This window comes from Bos javanicus, chromosome 21, assembly GCF_032452875.1.
Source record: "Bos javanicus breed banteng chromosome 21, ARS-OSU_banteng_1.0, whole genome shotgun sequence".
Lineage (NCBI taxonomy): Eukaryota > Metazoa > Chordata > Mammalia > Artiodactyla > Bovidae > Bos > Bos javanicus.
The window spans coordinates 68,151,704-68,161,906 of record NC_083888.1 but is presented as its reverse complement, the minus strand read 5'-3'; the positions used below and the strand labels follow the sequence as shown (position 1 = coordinate 68,161,906).

General features: G+C 59.6%; 1 long non-coding RNA gene across 1 annotated transcript; it reads left to right on the top strand.

The window, feature by feature from the left end:
* The first annotated feature begins 1,801 nt into the window (after positions 1 to 1,801).
* Positions 1,802 to 3,415, top strand: LOC133234658 (uncharacterized). Its single transcript, XR_009732238.1, has 3 exons — positions 1,802 to 1,869; positions 2,508 to 2,609; positions 3,085 to 3,415. It is a non-coding gene; the product is annotated as an uncharacterized LOC133234658 (long non-coding RNA).
* The last annotated feature ends 6,788 nt before the right edge of the window (positions 3,416 to 10,203 follow it).

Here is a 10,203-nt window from a genome sequence, read left to right as displayed (position 1 = left end):
TCTGGTGTCTAAAAGCTGTCTTTCCATGCTTCGTATTCAGCTCTGGATTTGTCCACGGCTTGGAGCAAAGCCCCTGCTGATTCATCTGTCGTGATGGAACCATGTGTCCATACAGACCTTCACTCAACTTCTCAGAGTGGAAGCGCACACCACAGATGAGACGTGCGGTGGCTTTGCCCAGGACAGAGCCCCCTTGTAGCCAGAACCCTGATGGGAAAGAAAACACCTCCACCTCCAGGCCTCAAGGCCAGCTCCAGAGGCAACCCGTTGTGACTTCCAGCCCCACAGACCAGTTCCTCGTGGTTGCGGTGTTCCTGTGATGGGATCGTGCAGTGGGCGCTTTCTCCTGTCTGCTTCCTTTCACTCCTTCCGTCGTTGGGGACCTTCAACCACACTGGGGAGCACAGCAAGGGCCCCCCGTGGTCACTGCTTCCAGCTCTCCATCTTGCACACGCCCCAGCTTGGTGTCCCGTCACCTAGCTGTGGACATCCTGGTTATTCCCAGTCTCTGGCCATTGAAAACTGCTATAAATGTTCTTGGGCTTCCTGGGTGGCTCAGACAGTAAAGAATCTGCCTGTAATGCAGGAGAGCCGGGTTTGATCTCTGGGTCAGGAAGATCCCCTGGAGAAAGGAATGACTATCCTGTCCAATATTCTTGCCTCGGAGAATCCCGTGGGCAGAGGAGCCCCGGGCTGTCGTCCCTAGGGTCACAAAGATACACACGTCTTTTGGTGAAAGCACGTGAGCATTTTCGTGAGGTCGTTTCCGAGGAGTGGAGCCCACACAGGGTGCTTACGATGTGTGCGTGTTGCTTTGTTTTGGCTGAAATTCACCTGGAAGAGGTGTCCCGCTGCAGCTGGGGGTGGCGTCTCCCTGCAGACAGAAGAGGGCATCTCTTTTTTCATACACCTTGTGGGCATTTGGACGTGCTGTTTTGTGAAACATCAGTTCAGATATTTTGCCTGTTTTTGCTCCCTCTGACTCAGCCTCTTCTTTAAAAGTGAACGTTCTTCACGTGGACGAGTCTTCAGTCGGAGACGCGTCTGGCAAACGTCACCTTTTGTCTGGCCTTCTGTCACCCTTAATGGTGCCGCTGATGAACAGAAATTCTCAGTTTTAACGTGGTCCAATTGGTCAGTTTTGTTCTTTACGGACAGCGCTGTTTGTGCCCTGTTTAAAATTTCTCTTTCACTCTTAAATCACCTCCCCACTGAGACGATTCTGAGTCGTGACCATCCTTTGTTTCAGCACCGGTCAGACAGGCGGGTTGTTCGTGCACACGAGTCGTTGAGAAGAGCGTTGGACACCTCAGGACTGATGCCGGGCCCGGTGGGAACCCAGCGGCACGCTCCCTCCAGGGTGACGCCAGGCCATGAGTCAGCTCCCCCTTCTGCAGTTCCCTGTAACAAAGAGCACCTAACACTTCATCCGGGATGCGCGTCCCATTTCATCCTCAAGGATTACACGGCAGACTCGGCAAGTGCCTGCTAAAATCACAGCAATAGCGGGCCCCTCGCCCGCCAGGCTGAGGGCCATGACAAGAGGAGAAGACGAGGTCAGTCTCACACGGTCGCCACTTGGAAAACCCATGTGGTCAGAGGGCGGGGAAGCGGGGCTTGCCAATGACATGAACCTGGCTGTGTTTCCCTCTCTTCTCGGGGACTACATGTGCTCTGATTCTGATATTTTAAGAAATTGGCAGGCCCTTCAAATCACAGAACAGGCTCCCCTGACTGCAGAGGCTGGTTGCCTAGTAACCTCCTCCTATGATGTCATCACCCGCCGCAGCGTCGGGGGCACCAAGACCTGGGCTGGGAGGGTCCCTGCATAGTCCTCCCAGACAGAGGAGGGAAGCGTTCCTGTGGCTGGTCAGTGCAGGCAGGGAAGGCCCCTGGGGGAGGTGGACTGTGATCAACCCCAGCGGAGGTGGAGGAGGGCTTGGAGGTGGGGAGGAGGGGCCCAAGAGCCCTGAGGGGAAGGTGGGAATGGGGGTGTGTGGGGCCACGGACAGCATACGAACCTTGGGGGCCCGTGGGGTGGGAGCAGGGACCACAGCCACACGGACGAGGCTGGAAGAGAGGAAGGGCGTCCTGGGAGGACATCGCCTCCTCAGGGGAAAGACACCCCAAGGAGCTGAATGACTACCAAGCACCCCAGCCGGCCAGAGCGGCCCCCGAGGGCTCCCGGGCTGGCAGAGCTGCTGCCAGCACCTCAGTCACTCCCCAGGGCCCACGGTGACAGTGAATGAGAGGGTTTCTACAACGAGGGCAGCCAGGAGTCTTAGACCCCCACTTCCACCTACCCACCCCGCTCTGGGCTCCGTGTCCATCCTCACCCACCCACCCTGCTCTGGGCTCCGTGTCCATCCTCACCCACCCAGCCCGCTCTGGGCTCCGTGTCCATCCTCACCCACCCAGCCCGCTCTGGGCTTCGTGTAATCCTCACCCACCCACCCTGCTCTGGGCTCCATGTCCATCCTCACCCACCCACCCTGCTCTGGGCGCAGTGTCCACTTCCACTGGGTCCTGCAGGAGCCTCGTGAGGAGGACTGGTCCTGGTCCTAATGGGAAGATGGGAACACAGAGGGTCAGCTGTGTCCCCTGCCTCAGTGAGTGCTCGGACTGCCTCCACCCAGGTCACCCAGCTCTGGGAGGAGAGAGGCTGAGGGGCCGGGCTGGGGGCCTGGCCTGCAGTGTCCCGGGGGAGAGACGGGGCCTCACAGACGGAGGTTCCCTTAGGACAGGAGAGCACACAGGAAGTGACCTCTGAATGAGAGGGGAGGGCTTCCAGCAAAGGGGAGTCTGAGCTCCCAAGACGGCACGTGGGGGGGGGGTGAGCTTCCTGTGGCCCCCATCCCACCCCGTGGAACTTAACCCTGGTGGGGGGCCTGGCACAGAAGCAGCTAGTCTGTCTCAGAGGGGCTGTGTTGGTCACAGAGAGAACAGGGTCACGTGGGTGAGACGGTGGGCTCCTCGAGTCTGAGTGACCAGGGGCGCCTTGCTGGGGAGGTGGACCCCCCGGAAGGACCAGCTTCCAGGGTCTCCCTGGGAAGGCCTGCGCCTTACGAGGGGCCCGTCCTGCAGGCCGGGGGCGGGATGGAGATAGGAGAGTCCAGCACACGAAGTCATAGGACGTCTGGGGCCAATCACAGGAGCGTCATTAACACAAGCACAGCCACACCCCACGCTCCTAAAGGCTGTGCCGGCCACTGCCCCTGCTCCCGGCTCCTGGGGGAGGGGGCCTCCTGCTCTGGACCCCCAGCTGATCCCAAGCCAGCCCTGGTGCGCCATCCACTCGGGCGGAGCTCACGTCCCTCTTTCCTCCTCCCCCCGGCTCTTTCCCCAGGAAGGCATACTCACAGTCTCCAAGGTCACCCTGAGGCCACACTGGACCCCGTGGATGGGCTGCCCCTTCCCTCCCCCCCCGCCGCCCCCGCCCAGGGCTCTGGGTCACCCACGGCCTGGGCGCCCTCTGGCCTCCTTGGCCCCTGCCGCTCCAGCAGCTGCTCACCTGTCCCCCCGTCCTATAAAGGGGGGGACCCCCAGGCCCCTCTGCCCCATAACTGCTCCTGGTTCTCAGGGTCTGGGCACCCGACATGGGATGAACTGGGACGGGCTGGGAGGCTTGGATGGGCGCCAGCCCCTGGCCATCATGGGCAGCACACACGGACCAGGACCTGGGAGCCTTGCCAACCCCCGCTGGGCCCGCTGGGCCTCCCCAAGCTTGACTGTGACACAGTGGTCCTGGCCCTGCCCCCCGTCCAGCTCCGCCACCCCTTCAGGAACAGGGGCCTGGGTGCTGTACCACCCGTGTCCGTGAGTCTGCGCCCTCTCCCGACATCCTGCCCTCGAGACAGCCCCATCACCCTGCGCTTGTGGCTGAGGGGCCCGCAGTGTAACTCGGGACCCGCAGGTGTGGACTGTCCTGGATTGTGGGCCTGGGTCCAAGGTGTGCACAGGCCTTCATGGGGAAGGGGCGGGACAGATGGAGAGCTGGGGCCTGGTGCCCCGAGGCTGGCTGTGCCAGGGGAGGCCTGGCTTTCACCCAGGGATGTCTGTGGCCTCTCGCAGCTGGCCGAGGCCCCAAACCCTCTCCCCTGGAGCCTCTGGAAGGAGCCAGCCCTGTCCACACTCTGACCTCAGCCTGGTGAGACCCGAGTCAGACCTCTGACCTCCAGACCAGGAGGTAATAAGGTCGTAATGCTTTAAGGCAGGCAGTTGGTGATAATTCATCTGCAGCAGCTGCAGGAATCTCCTAGGGGGACCCTCTGGGGGGACGGGGGTCGGGGGGGTGGGGGACCCTTGCTGGCCAGGCCCTTCCCCCTGGACCGCCCTCCTCCACTGCGTCTCTCCAAGCCCATCCCATGGCTATCGGGGAATCGGCCTGCGTCACTGCTGGAGGACAGCAGAAGCCTCCACCGCCCCTGGGGAGTGGGACTCAGATATCCAGCTCAGAGGATGAGGATGGGTAGGGGTGGGGGGGTGTGGATTGGTGTCAGGGCAGGGCAGACCCCTCCGCTCCAGGGCCCTTCCTCTGCCATCCAGGCACAGAACCGGGAGGGCTGCCCCCGACCCCCCCACTCCCTCCCGCCCTCTCAGCAGCCCTGCCTCCGGCTTCCAGGGGCTGCTAGGGGTCAGGGCCACACGCGGCTTCCTTGCCAGGCTGCTGCTCCACGCACACAGCCCTAATTGACGGCAGCAAAACAAACATTTGCTTTAGTGATCCACGCTGTTAGATGCTCAGCATTGTTTTAATTAAGCCTTGTGATGGATGAGTCTCAATAAAGCAGCTGTTTAGAGTATTCAGGTAAATAAATAAAAACAACATCAGGAGGGCTCCAGGCTCACCCAACTGCTGCGCGCGGGGCGGGGCGGGGCAGAACCCACACGGGAGAAAGGGAGGGGCCCGGGCTGGCGGCCTCGTGGGGGTGGGGACGGGGCTTCCGGAGGAAGGCATGGTGGGGGCTCCAGGAGGGCTGTGGGGCAGCCTCACCTCCCCTCCCGCCCCAACAGTGTTCTCAGAGCCGCCCCCCCAAGAGACCTGAGAATAGGAAATGCCCCCCAAGGTGGAGAGCTGAGGGTGCCCCCGGGACAGCCTACCCTGGGGGACCCAGAAGCCCTGTCCAGAGCCAGCTGTGGTCACCGCTGCCAGGTCAAGTCCAAGGGCCCCCACCAGCCTCACCAGACGTTTGGACGCCAGCCAGACCGGACCAGCCTGTGGGTCTTCCTGGACAGGCAAGGCAGGCTGAGGGAATGGGGCACTGGGTGTGCAGAGGCCAGAGGGTGCCCCGACAGGTGTGGGGGGCACTCATCAGTTGCTCATTTGTTCAACAAAAGGCCCCGCCCCGCCAGTGGGGCTCTTGGGACAGGGGTGTGGTAAGAAGGGTGGAGGCCACCCAGCGTGCAAGTCCTGTGTGGGTGGGCACTGCAGGCCCCAGCGGGAGGCCCAGAGGGACTGCCCAAGGTGGGGCAAGCCAGCACGGTCTCCAGAGACATGACTGCAGGGCCAGGTTGGGGTCTGGGGGCTGTGGGGGGACACGAAGCAGCAGGAAAGGGCCCCACCCCCCCTGCCCCAGGACCCAGGGCGCCGAGTGTCCCACGAGGTGCTGGCCCCAGCCCCAGGGAACTCGGCCAGGGCTCTCCCCACCACACCTCCAGGTTACCTCCGCCTCCTCCAGAAAGCCGGCCCTGAAACCTGCCAAGCACCCTCCTCTGTCCCACAGCCTATGAGCACTGGGTCCCCGGGGTCTGTCTGTCTTTTCTGGGCAGCAGGGGTTGGGGACAAATGAAGGAGAGTCTTCAGGCTGAGGAGGGCTGGACCACAGTGACCACGGGAGAGGCCGTCCCCTCGACAACCTGTCAGCAGAGCCCATGTGTGGGGGAACCTGTGCCCAGCCCGGACATGACTTGGGATTGGGGCTGAGGAGGGCTGGACCACAGTGACCACGGGAGAGGCCGTCCCCTCGACACCCTGTCAGCAGAGCCCATGTGTGGGGAACCTGTGCCCAGCCCGGACATGACTTGGGATTGGGGCTGAGGAGGGCTGGACCACAGTGACCACGGGAGAGGCCGTCCCCTCGACAACCTGTCAGCAGAGCCCATGTGTGGGGGAACCTGTGCCCAGCCCGGACACGACTTGGGATTGGTCTAAGCCAACCAGAGAGCTCTATTCCCTTTGCAGCCGACTGGCCCAGAGTAACCATATGCCCTTGGCTGGACCAGCCTAGGAAGTACACCATTTGGGCTCTGGAAAAAAATGTCCTTTTTGATGAAAGAATCACATAAGGAGAAGCAACTCCTCCCACCCCACCCTTCTTCCCTTCCTGCTTTAGATGTCATGTGAGGATGTGATGCCTGGAGCTGTGGCAGCCAGTTTATGTCCATGAGGTGACAAGCCAAAGCACAAATAGTCAACATTCAAGGATGGTTGAGGGAAAGGAGAGGAGCCTAGGTCCTTGATCACATCGTTACCTCCTTCTCAATGCCTGTGACACCTGCCTTCAGACTTCTTGTTTCAGGAGCATATTCCTGAAAATTAAAATGTTAGTCACTCAGCTGTGTCCAGCACTTTGTGACCCCTGGACTGTAGCTCACCAGTGTTCTCTGTCCATGGAATTCTCCATGCAAGAATACTAGAGTGTGTTGCCATGACCTCCTCCAGGGGATCTTCCCTACCCAGGGATCGAACCTGGGTCTCTGGCATTGCAGGCAGATTCTTTACTATCTGAGCCACCAAGGAAGCCCTATTGAGGCTAAAAAAGTTACCACTAAATTGATGGCTTAAAACAGCAGAAATGTGTTATCTTAGAAGTCTGGACATTGGAAAAGCCATCTGAAATGGGTTTCGTTAGGTTGAACTCAGGTGTTGGCAAGGCTGTGCTCCCCTCCGAGGCTCTTGGGGATAATCCGTTCTCCGTGTTTTTCCAGCTCCCGTCCTGCCTTCACTGCCTGGCTCCCGGCAGCATCACTCCCACCTCTGCCTCTGTGGTTGCCTCCCCACCTCTGCCTCTGTGGTCGCCTCCCCTCTTCGTCCTCTCATCAGCTCTCCTCTCCTCCCGCTCATAAGGAGACACGTGATTGCATTTAAGGCTCCCCGAGTCCCCCAGGATAACCTCCTCATCTCAAGATCCTCGACTTGCTTGCATCCGCCAAGTCCCATGTTCCAGGGAAGCTCGTGTTCACGGGTTCCGAGGATGCAGAACTGGGTGTCTTTAGGAAGTGTCTGCAGCAGTCTGCTGTCGTGAAGCACTGAACTGCCCTGCCGAGTCTCTGTCTGAAACAGCAGGACCTTGTGGTCCTCCCCCTGCAGCCCCCCAGGTCCTCCACCTGCCTTTTGTCTGCAGGAAAACTTTAGTCAAAGAATAAGTCTATTCAGTGAAGTGAGAAAATGCAGAAGCAAAGGAAAACAGTCAGGACAGGATAATAATAGCTTAATCATTAAGCAAAGTCAAGGACCTTTAGTTCCTTCTCAAGGGCTACACATAATATTCTGAGCCATATCCCGTGAGCTGTGTTGTAGACACTGAAATCCCACCAGGTGGAGAAGTTAACTGTATGATGACCAAACTGCAGCCACGACATGTGTGTGTGTATGCACACGCACTCAGTCATGGCTGACTCTTTGCAACCCCATGGACTGCAGCCCGCCAGGCTCCTCTGTCCTTGGGATTTTCCAAGCAAGAATACTGGAGTGGGTTGCCATTTCCCCCTCCGGAGGATCTTCCAGACCCAGGGATCAAACCCGCATCTCCTGCGTCTCCTGCACTGGCAGGCAGATTCTCTATCACCGCACCACCTGGGGAGCTCCTGGCCACAACATAAGCTGCCACAATTCTGAAAAGTGACCTCAAGGAAACGGGAACAAACTGACCCTGAAACTGAAGGCGGATTGTACTTAATCAAGAGGACACCAATCAGACCACAGATGACCAGATTCAAGATGAGCGTCGGAGCTGCCTGCGCCGTTTCTACCTGTGGCCGCCGCCCCCATATATCCCTGAAACTCCGCCTTTAAAAGCTCCTGCCCACGGACTGGCAGGCGGGTGTCGGCCATTGGACCCGAGTCTGCCTTCCTCCCGGTTTGCTGGCCTAGGAAATAAAGTAAGTTTTCCTTTCCACCAAGCATGCCTCTCGAGGTTGGCTTTAGAGCAGCAAGCAGCCGGACCTCCACTCTCGGTGACACATTGGTCTGGTTTTCTGTTCCCGGAAGCTGTCACTAGAGTCCTGCAGGAAGGAGAGAACAGGCCCTCTGTCCCTGGATGTGTGGGGAGCAAATAAAAGACAGAAGAAGGCTCTAGCAAAGGTACCATCCTAAAAAACTGGGGTGCATGGATTCTCGGGCAACAAGCTGAGGCGGGGAGACACATGGCAGGCACTGGGAGGGCGGGTGGCCCAAATGCATCCCTGGACTCAGCCTCTGCGGTCCTTGCCCCACACCCGCCGAAGCCACCACCTCCATCCAGGGTGGAGAAGCCCTTCCTGGTGAAGCTCCCAAAGCAGGTCCTTCCCCTGCAGCAGCTTCCTCCTGGGGTCAGCCTGAAGGTCCCGCCACGAGCCCCATGCCCTCCACCGTGGCTTCATCACCAGCCTCCCTGAGCCTCCCAGCAGCCTCGCTCCATTCGTCCCCTCCTGCCCATTAACTGCGGAAATAATGATTTGCAAAATTGGGCAGAAGTTATATTAAGTAGCTTGGTGGTTAAATCTGATGCTGCGGTTATTTCTTCTCAAAGAGAATTAACTGCCTCGCTCATTGGTGAGCTCACGTCCTGCGATCAGAACATGGTAACTATTTTTACCGTAAGCCACTTCACTGGGGTCGAGCTTAAATTCCTTGCCTTGTGCAAACTTTGAGAGACTCTGGAGGGACACGCAGTCACACATCCATTAGAGTAGATCCTGCGTCCATCGGAGGACATTCCCCGGGCCAGTCAGCCCACTCCCCATAATGTCCGAGAGCAGATCGTTATTGAGATGGGAGGTCGTCCTCCCTGAGGCTTAAGGACTCTGGAAGCTGTTTATAATTGCGGTGGGCTGGTGGATTGCTGGTCCTGCAGGGCCTCAGAAGGCGGGGAGAGGACGAGGGCAGAGAGGCCCCCACTCCATGCGTCCCGCCCCGGCCCACTTCCCCTCCTGGATAACGGTCCCTGTGGTCTCTGTCCCCTTCCGTAGGCAGTGCTCACGGGAGCTGCGTGTCTCCTGGGGCTGCCATAACCCATGACCGCAAAATAGGGGGTGGAAAACAGCAGAAACGTGTTCCTTCACAGTTCCGGAGGCAGGAGACCCAAGTCCAGGTGCTGGGGAGGGGGCTGTACTCCCCCCAGAGGCTCCAGGGGAGGGGTCTCCTGCCACTTCCAGCCTCTTCTTCGGCTTCAGGCTGTATCCCTAACCCTGTCTTTCCTTGACTCCCTCCTCCGGTGTGTCTCCCTCCTCTGGTGTGACTCCCTCCTCCGGTGTGACTCCCTCCTCCGGTGTGACTCCCTCCTCCGGTGTGACTCCCTCCTCCGGTGTGTCTCTCGTCAGCACGGTTGTCGTTGGATTGAGCGCGTGGGTGATCTCATCACGAGAGCCTTGCCTTAATTACCTCTGCAAAGATCCTTTCTCCAAGGGAGCTCACATGTACGGGTTCTGAGGCTTGGGTCGCATGGTCAGTTGGGGGGCCCCCGTCCTCCCCTCTGCGGGAGAGGTACAGCGACTGTCTGATGAGTGAGCAGATGAGTGCATGGTGAGGGGCTGATCACCCCCAGCCCTGGGTTTCTATGGCTCCAAGATTAAAGAAAAGAAGGAAAAAAATCTAGTCTCATCACCCATGGGAGACAGGGAAACAGGCTCCTTGAAGAGGTGTGACTGGCTCAAGGCCACTCTGCCAACTGAGGAGGGGGCAGGATCAGGACAGGGCTCTGTCCACTTCGTGCAGTGGTGGGCTCCAGCCCAGGGCCCACCCCTGGACCCTCGGGAAGGACCGGGAGGAGGAAGGGGATGCCTGGGGAGGACGTGAGGGAGGGTGGAGAGGAGGGGGAAGGAAGGTCCACTGTGAGCGTCTGACCGGGCATGCTGTGGTGCCCAGGGAGAAGCCCCCACCTCCCCCAGCCTCCCCAGTCCTCAGGGTGAGGCTCAGTGGGGGCTGGCAGAGCCCTGTCCTCCCAGAGGACACAGCCACCTGTGCCCGGAGGAGACGGTGCCAGGCAGGACAGGCTCCTGGAGCAA